At 42.6% G+C, this 8,678-nt stretch overlaps 1 protein-coding gene across 3 annotated transcripts in view; it reads right to left on the reverse strand.

Annotated features, from left to right (window-relative positions):
• The window catches only part of GCNT2 (glucosaminyl (N-acetyl) transferase 2 (I blood group)), a 123,922-nt gene extending 117,009 nt beyond the window's left edge, over nucleotides 1–6,913 (reverse strand). For all 3 annotated transcript variants that reach the window (XR_004352112.1, XM_032648058.1, XM_032648053.1), the window contains exon 1: nucleotides 6,828–6,913. The gene's annotated coding sequence lies outside the window, so the exon portion shown is untranslated. The remainder of the gene's footprint in view (nucleotides 1–6,827) is intronic.
• Nucleotides 6,914–8,678: the final 1,765 nt, after the last annotated feature.

Consider the following 8,678-nt stretch of genomic DNA (forward strand, 5'->3'; position numbering starts at 1 on the left):
AGTATGTTAATAGTTATATGATTAAATGAGTAAGTATTATTATATCAACCAGGGTTCTTCGGATTTTTATTTTAACGTATTGGCTCATGCGACTGTGGGGCTGACAAGTCTGAAACCTTTAGGGCAGGGTGCCAGTCTGGTAACCCAGGCAGAATTTTGATGTTCCTGTCCTCAGGGGACCTCAGTTTTTGCTCTTAAGGTCTTCAAGATTGGATAAGGCACACCCACATTATTGAGGGTAATCTCCTTTACCTAAAGTCAACTGATTGTAGATGTCAACATCTACAAAACACCTTCACAGCAACACCTAGACTAGTGTTTGATTAAATTACTGGGTACTATAACCTACCCAGGTCGACACATCAAACTAACCATTGAGAAGAAAACTAACCATATGAGAAGAAAAACATGGCAGTTACATGAGCTACCTTGGGTGGCTGAGGATGGAGGGAAAGTTAAGGCAGGGTGGGCGGGGAAGAGGAAGAAAAGAAGGAGTAACCAAGTGAAAACAGGGGGGGAGGCATATATCTGCTCACTTGATACACTGAGGGAGTACTATGTATTATCTGAGTATATATGCGTAAAGAAATTAAATATATTTTTACCAAAGAAAAGCAAACAATTTCCTCTTTTTCTACTTAAAAAGCTTCAAGTTCTGGGCTTCCCTGGTGGCGCAGTGGTTGAGAGTCCGCCAGCCGATGCAGGGGACGCGGGTGCATGCCCCGGTCCGGGAAGATCCCACATGCCGTGGAGCGGCTGGGCCCGTGAGCCATGGCCGCTGAGCCTGCGTGTCCGGAGCCTGTGCTCCGCAACGGGAGAGGCCACAGCAGTGAGAGACCCGCGTACCGCAAAAAAAAAAAAAAAAAGCTTCAAGCTCCACCACCCAGTTTCTCTTCATCTCCTCCTGTGAGGAAATATCTAGAGAGAATCTCTGCCCACAGGATCCTTGAAAAAGCAAACTTCCCACAGAGACCAAGGGGTGATTCTTGGTAGGATTTTGGAGTGCTGTCCCCTGCAAGTTCAGCCTCTGCTCGGCCAGCACGCAGCCCTTGTCTTCACCACATTCTACCATTTGCCAGCATCCCCTCCCCAAACCCCACAGCTGATCCATGGCTTTTATAGCTTCCCTCAAAAAGATGAGTGGGTGGGGCTTCCAGGAAGATGGTCGAAGAGTAAGACGCGGAGCTCACCTTCCTCCCCACAGATACACCAGAAATACATCTACACGTGGAACAACTCCTACAGAACACCTACTGAACGCTGGCAGAAGACCTCAGACCTCCCCAAAGGCAAGAAACCCCCCACGTACCTGGAGGCGATTAAGAACGCTGCTTTAAGGAGCTCCAGAGACTGGCGCGAGCCGCGGCTAAAAGCGCGGACCCCAGAGACGGGCATGAGACGCTAAGGCTGCTGCTGCCGCCACCAAGAAGCCTGTGTGCGAGCACAGGTCACTTTCCTCACCTCCTCTCCCGGGAGCCTGTGCAGCCCGCCACTGCCAGGGTCCCGGGATCTAGGGACAACTCCCCCGGGAGAACGCACGACGCGCCTCAGGCTGGTGCAACGTCACGCCGGCCTCTGCCGCCGCAGGCCCGCCCCCCACTCCGAGCCCCTCCCTCTTCCCGGCCTGAGTGAGCCAGAGACCCGAATCAGCGGCTCCTTTAACCCCGTCCTGTCTGAGCAAAAAACAAACGCCCTCCAGCGACCTACACGCAGAGGCGGGGCCAAATCCAAAGCTGAGACCCGGCAGCTGTGCGAACAAAGAAGAGAAAGGGAAATCTCTCCCAGCAGCCTCAGGAGCAGCGGATTAAAGCTCCACAATCAACTTGATGTACCTGCATCTGTGGAATACCTGAATAGACAACAAATCATCCCAAATTGAGGAGGTGGACTTTGAGAGCAAGATTTATGATTTTTTCCCATTTCCTCTTTTTCTGTGTGGATGAAAGGCTCTTGGTGCTGCAGCCAGGAGTCAGTGCTGTGCCTCTGAGGTGGGAGAGCCAACTTCAGGACACTGGTCCACAAGAGACCTCCCAGCTCCACATAATATCAAACGGCGAAAATCTCCCAGAGATCTCCAACTCAACACCAGCACCCAGCTTCACTCAACGACCAGCAAGCTACAGTGCTGGACATCCTATGCCAAACAACTAGCAAGACAGGAACACAACCCCACCCATTAGCAGAGAGACTGCCTAAAATCATAATAAGTCCACAGACACCCCAAAACACACCACCAGACGTGAACCTGCCCACCAGAAAGACAAGATCCAGCCTCACCCACCAGAACACAGGCACTAGTCCCCTCCACCAGGAAGCCTACACAACCCACTGAACCAACCTCAGCCACTGGAGACAGACACCAAAAACAAAGGGAACTACAAACCTGCAGCCTGCAAAAAGAAGATCCCAAACACAGTAAGATAAGCAAAATGAGAAGACAGAAAAACACACAGCAGATGAAGGAGCAAGATAAAAACCCACCAGACCTAACAAATGAAGAGGAAATAGGCAGTCCACCTGAAAAAGAATTCAGAATAATGACAGTAAAGATGATCCAAAATCTTGGAAATACAATAGACAAAATGCAAGACACATTTAACAGGGACCTAGAAGAACTAAAGATGAAACAAACAATGATGAACAACACAATAAATGAAATGAAAAATACTCTAGATGGGATCAATAGCAGAATAACTGAGGCAGAAGAACAGATAAGTGACCTGGAAGATAAAATAGTGGAAATAACTACTGCAGAGCAGAATAAAAAAGAATGAAAAGAACTGAGGACAGTCTCAGAGACCTCTGGGACAACATTAAACGCACCAACATTCGAATTATAGGGGTTCCAGAAGAAGAAGAGAAAAAGAAAGGAACTGAGAAAATATTTGAAGAGATTAGAATTGAAAACTTCCCTATTATGGGAAAGGAAATAGTTAATCAAGTCCAGGAAGCACAGAGAGTGCCATACAGGATAAATCCAAGGAGAAATACGCCAAGACACATATTAATCAAACTGTCAAAAATTAAATACATAGAAAACATATTAAAAGCTCAAGGGAAAAACAACAAATAACACACAAGGGAATCCCCATAAGGTTAACAGCTGATCTTTCAGCAGAAACTCTGCAAGCCAGAAGGGACTGGCAGGACATATTTAAAGTGAGGAAGGAGAAAAACCTGCAACCAAGATTACTCTACCCAGCAAGGATCTCATTCAGATTTGATGGAGAAATTAAAACCTTTACAGACAAGAAAAAGCTGAGAGAGTTCAGCACCACCAAACCAGCTCTACAACAACTGCTAAAGGAACTTCTCTAGGCAAGAAACACAGGAGAAGGAAAAGACCTACAATAAGGAACCCAAAACAATTAAGAAAATGGGAATAGGAACATACATATCGATAATTACCTTAAATGTAAATGGATTAAATGCTCCCACCAAAAGACACAGATTGGCTGAATGGATACAAAAACAAGACCCATATATTTGCTGTCTACAAGAGACCCACTTCAGACCTAGAGACACATACAGACTGAAAGTAAGGGGATGGAAAAAGACATTTCATGCAAATGGAAACCAAAAGAAAGCTGGAGTAGCAATTCTCATATCAGACAAAACAGACTTTAAAATGAAGACTATTAGAAGAGACAAAGAAGGACACTACATAATGATCACGGGATCGATCCAAGAAGAAGATATAACAATTGTAAATATTTATGCACCCAACATAGGAGCACCTCAATACATAAGGCAAATGCTAACAGCCATAAAAGGGGAAATCGACAGTAACACATTCATAGTAGGGGACTTTAACACCCCACTTTCACCAGTGGACAGATCATCCAAAATGAAAATAAATAAGGAGACACAAGCTTTAAATGATACATTAAACAAGATGGACTTCATTGATATTTATAGGACATTCCATCCAAAACCAACAGAATACACATTTTTCTCAAGTGCTCATGGAACATTCTCCAATAGTACAGAATCCAATAGCACATTAAACGGATCATACACCATGATCAAGTGCAGTTTATTCCAGGAATGCAAGGATTCTTCAATATACGCAAATCAATCAACGTGATACACCATATTAACAAATTGAAGGAGAAAAACCATATGATCATCTCAATAGATGCAGAGAAAGCTTTCAACAAAATTCAACACCCATTTATGATAAAAACCCTGCAGAAAGTAGGCATAGAGGGAACTTTCCTCAACATAATAAAGGCCATATATGACAAACCCACAGCCAACATCGTCCTCAATGGTGAAAAACTGAAAGCATTTCCACTAAGATCAGGAACAAGACAAGTTTGCCCACTCTCACCACTCTTATTCAACATAGTTTTGGAAGTTTTAGCCACAGCAATCAGAGAAGAAAAGGAAATAAAAGGAATCCAAATCAGAAAAGAAGAAGTAAAGCTGTCACTGTTTGCAGATGACATGATACTCTACATAGAGAATCCTAAAGATGCTACTAGAAAGCTACTAGAGCTAATCAATGAATTTGGTAAAGTAGCAGGATACAAAATGAATGCACAGAAATCTCTTGCATTCCTATACACTAATGATGAAAAATCTGAAAGTGAAATCAAGAAAACACTCCCATTTACCATTGCAACAAAAAGAATAAAATGTCTAGGAATAAACTTACCTAAGGAGACAAAAGATCTGTATGCAGAAAATTATAAGACACTGATGAAAGAAATTAAAGATGATACAAATAGATGGAGAGATATACCATGTTCTTGGATTGGAAGAATCAACATTGTGAAAATGACTCTACTACCCAAAGCAATCTACAGATTCAATGCAATCCCTATCAAACTACCACTGGCATTTTTCACAAAACTAGAACAAAAAATGTCAGTTTGTATGGAAACACAAAAGACCCCAAATAGCCAAAGCAATCTTGAGAACGAAAAATGGAGCTGGAGGAATCAGGCTCCCTGACTTCAGACTATACTACAAAGCTACAGTAATCAAGACAGTCTGGTACTGGCACCAAAACAGAAATATAGATCAATGGAACAAGATAGAAAGCCCAGAGATAAACCCACACACATATGGTCACCTTATCTTTGATAAAGGAGGCAGGAATGTACAGTGGAGAAAGGACAGCCTCTTCAGTAAGTGGTGCTGGGAAAACTGGACAGCTACATGTAAAAGTAAGAGATTAGATCACTCCCTAACACCATACACAAAAATAAGCTCAAAATGGATTAAAGACCTAAATGTAAGGCCAGAAACTATCAAACTCTTAGAGGAAAACATAGGCAGAACACTCTATGACATAAATCACAGCAAGATCCTTTTTGACCCACCTCCTAGAGAAATCGAAATAAAAATAAACAAATGGGACCTAATGAAACTTCAAAGCTTTTGCACAGCAAAGGAAACCATAAACAAGACCAAAATACAACCCTCAGAACGCGAGAAAATATTTGCAAATGAAGCAACTGACAAAGGATTAATCTCCAAAATTTATAAGTAGCTCATGCAGCTTAATAACAAAAAAACAAATAACCCAATCCAAAAATGGGCAGAAGACCTAAATAGACATTTCTCCAAAGAAGATGTACAGACTGCCAACAAACACATGAAGGAATGCTCAACATCACTAATCATTAGAGAAATGCAAATCAAAACTACAATGAGATATCATCTCACACCAGTCAGAATGGCCATCATCAAAAAATCTAGAAACAATAAATGCTGGAGAGGGTGTGGAGAAAAGGGAACACTCTTGCACTGTTGGTGGGAATGTAAATTGATACAGCCACCATGGAGAACAGTATGGAGGTTCCTTAAAAAACTACAAATAGAACTACCATATGACCCAGCAATCCCACTACTGGGCATATACCCTGAGAACACCATAATTCAAAAAGAGTCATGTACCAAAATGTTCATTGCAGCTCTATTTACAATAGCCCAGAGATGGAAACAACCTAAGTGCCCATCATCGGATGAATGGATAAAGATGTGGCACATATATACAATGGAATATTCCTCAGCCATAAAAAGAAACGAAATTGAGCTATTTGTATTGAGGTGGATAGACCTAGAGTCTGTCATACAGAGTGAAGTAAGTCAGAAAGAAAGAGACAAATACCATATGCTATCACATATATATGGAATTTAAGAAAAAAAAATGTCATGAAGAACCAGGGGTAAGACAGGAATAAAGACACAGACCTACTAGAGAATGGGCTTGAGGATATGGGGAGGGGGAAGGATAAGCTGTGACGAAGCCCTCGCTTTGTCCAAAGCATGGACATACATACACTACCAAACGTAAGGTAGATAGCTAGTGGGAGGCAACCGCATAGCACAGGGAGATCAGAAAAAAAGAAAAAAAAAAAAAAAAAAAGATGAGTGGGTCCTGTCAGATTTCTCTTGGAAATGTCAACCAAGCAAGGAAAGCCATTTCCAGTTAGTAGTGAGTCTTTAAACGGAACAGCTCTGACGTGGAGGGAAGCTGGCAGGTGTCCATGGAGACATGTCCAAGAAGATGTGGAAGTGAAAGAAGATTGTTCGAAGAAAGAGGAACAGAGCCAGTCCACAAAGGAGTCTAGAGGGCGTGTAGCCCTGGCAGAGAGAGGCATCATATAATGGTTATGGAAAGAGAATTTACCAAATGTATAAATCAGGGCTTGATTCAGTATATATCACCTTAATGTAAACAGATTTCTCCTGAGCCAGTTTGGTCCTTAGGCCGTAAAATTACTCTAGTCTTTCTTCCTGCAGTCTTATTTCTGCATTTCTTTTCACATTCTAAATCCACACCCCCTTACACCAAAGACAACCACAGTACTCACCCAGCTCCAGCACTCGCTCACTTCTAAGAAATAGACTCACATCTGACTTCAGTAGCTGGAGACAAAATGAAATAACTTCCTGTTTCAGAGCTCTCTGAAACAACTCTGCAAGCCACACCCAAGGCTTTTGTTCATGTGGGATAGGCAGTTCTAAATATTTTCAGGCTCTTGCCTTGTATACTTTACATGGTTGTCACTTTGAGTAGAAGAAAAATGGAGATGGGCCCCAGGTCAGACTACGCCTGAAAATCTCTAACCTCTGGAAAAAAGCCAAAACCCAAATCAAACTTTTGCTGTTTTATTTTAAAATGTATTTTGTCACTATAGTATGGACACATAATTTTAAAACTAGAAAATACTTTAAGCTATATAGTGAAAATAGCAGTATTATTTTTCCTTAAATTCCTGCTTCCCAGGACAATTCTTTTAGCTGTTTCTTATAACATTTATTCTCATGTTGAGGGAGGAGATAGATGGGCTCCAGGTTAGACATTTAGAGCCAGCTTCCCGTGTACACTTTCAGATGGAAACAACAGGAACAGGGTAAACAGCTGGACTTTGTCTCCAGTGGACACTTTATCCGAGCTGAGTCCTGCCCAGATAAAAGATAAAGAGAGCACATGTTTCTCATTCTTGCGGTCAAGGAGACCTGCCCAACTACATATGTACAGAAAGCCTCCTTGGGGGTCAAAAAGTATAGGGTGCCACCCCATAATAGATGATGCCAAGCCTCCCATAGGCCTCTGGGCTGGAATCCATCTTGGAAAAAAGTTGCCCATTCATGTTGGGAGGGTCCTAGGGCAGGTCAGGTGTGGGAAAAAACAACAACAAGATAATTAGCCAAAGGTAAACGAAGGCTCAGAAGAACTGCCCTATATAAATAATTTAACCGCCTCTTTAAGGAGCTCCCCCTTGTTAGAGACGTCGCCCACAATGCCCACATCTCTCTGGGTGTGTATCTCTGCCTTGCTTCTGTCTTAACTAAACTGTTTGTCTGTGTGCTCTTCCATGTGTTGTGCTGTGTTTCTAATAATAAATTTTGTACCTGTTTTTACAGTTTTTGCCTCCTTGAAACATTCTTGCTTTCAAACAAGGTCAAGAGCCAGGGAAACTGCTTCTACCCTATAACCCTTGTTGGTCTAGTGGCTAGGATTCCTGGTTTTCATCCAGGCTACCCAGGTTTAATTCCTGGGCAGGGAACTAAAATATCACTTCAAGCCACCACGCACTGCTGTCTCCTCGAGATCAATGTTTCTATGTAACATTCTTATACAACTTCTTGATTTTTCAGTTACAGGTATTATCTGTTGACTGCCTGTTATGTAAGTTGATAATTTAGGTCTCTTCCATCCCACTCTCACTCATAGACACACACACACACACACACACACACACACACACACCTCCTTTCCTCTCACTATAATTATATTACAATTTTTGTTTTATTGGTTCTGCAGTATTGACAGGATAATTATATAAATATAATTTATAGCTGAGCCACGTGTATACTATGATTACATTTGTACAACTTATTTTTTTAATTTATTTATTTAATTTATTTTTGGCTGTATTGGGTAGCTGCATGCGGGTTTTCTCTAGCTGCAGCGAGCGGGGGCTACTCTTCGTTTCGGTGCACAGGCTTCTCATTGCGGTGGCTTCTCCTGTTGCGGAGCACGGGCTCTAGGCGCGCGGGCTTCAGTAGTTGTGGCACGTGAGCTCAGTAGTTGTGGCGCACAGGCTCTAGAGCACAGGCTCAGTAGTTGTGGCGCACAGGCTTAGTTGCTCTGTGGCATGTGGGATCTTCCCAGACCAGGGGCCAAACCTGTGTCCCCTGCATTGGCAGGCGGATTC

Source organism: Phocoena sinus, chromosome 11 (genome assembly GCF_008692025.1).
Source record: "Phocoena sinus isolate mPhoSin1 chromosome 11, mPhoSin1.pri, whole genome shotgun sequence".
Taxonomy (NCBI): Eukaryota; Metazoa; Chordata; class Mammalia; order Artiodactyla; family Phocoenidae; genus Phocoena; species Phocoena sinus.